Source organism: Brassica oleracea, chromosome C9 (genome assembly GCF_000695525.1).
Source record: "Brassica oleracea var. oleracea cultivar TO1000 chromosome C9, BOL, whole genome shotgun sequence".
Lineage (NCBI taxonomy): Eukaryota > Viridiplantae > Streptophyta > Magnoliopsida > Brassicales > Brassicaceae > Brassica > Brassica oleracea.
In genome coordinates this window covers 49,902,768-49,903,402 of record NC_027756.1, presented here as the reverse complement: position 1 = coordinate 49,903,402, position 635 = coordinate 49,902,768, and positions in this window count along the sequence as shown.

The window sequence follows — 635 nt, the reverse complement described above, 5'->3', positions numbered from 1 at the left end:
TTGGAGAGGTTGAGGTCGTCACCGGAGTTCGTTATAGCCTCTGCACCCCGTGACCGTGTTGAGCTCGCCACCACCATTAATCGCAGGTAACCACCGCGAAAATCCCATGATTTAAGTTCAGTTTCGGTTCTGTTTAGTAAATCGCCTATAACTTCCTAACCGTTGAGAATTTCGTGCCTTCAAGACCATCATCGTGTTCCTCTCGTCAAGACGAAGCCATAGACACCAACCGCGCCGCGATTGGAGCCCGGACGAGCCCTCACGCGCCTCCAGAAGATCACCCTGCGCGCGCGTGAAACGCACGCGCCGCCGCCGCCACCGCAGCTCCGCCGTCCTCCGCCGTCGACGCCGGCCAACTTTCTGGTAAGACGCCGCCGCAGCTCCGCCGCCGCCGCCGGTGACTCGGTCAACTCAGCGAGTCAACTCGGTTGACTCGGTTAACCGGTTGGTTAGCCGGTTTAAATTGATTTCAATTCGGTTAGGTTAAACCGGTCGGTTAAAATCAATTGGAAATCGATTAGGATAAACCGGATTAATTAATTAATTAAATAATTAATTAAATAATTGATCATGAAAGAGCATGTTGAAGATTCATCAGACAAGGGTTTTATCAGACAGGGTACTTTACCGTGGGG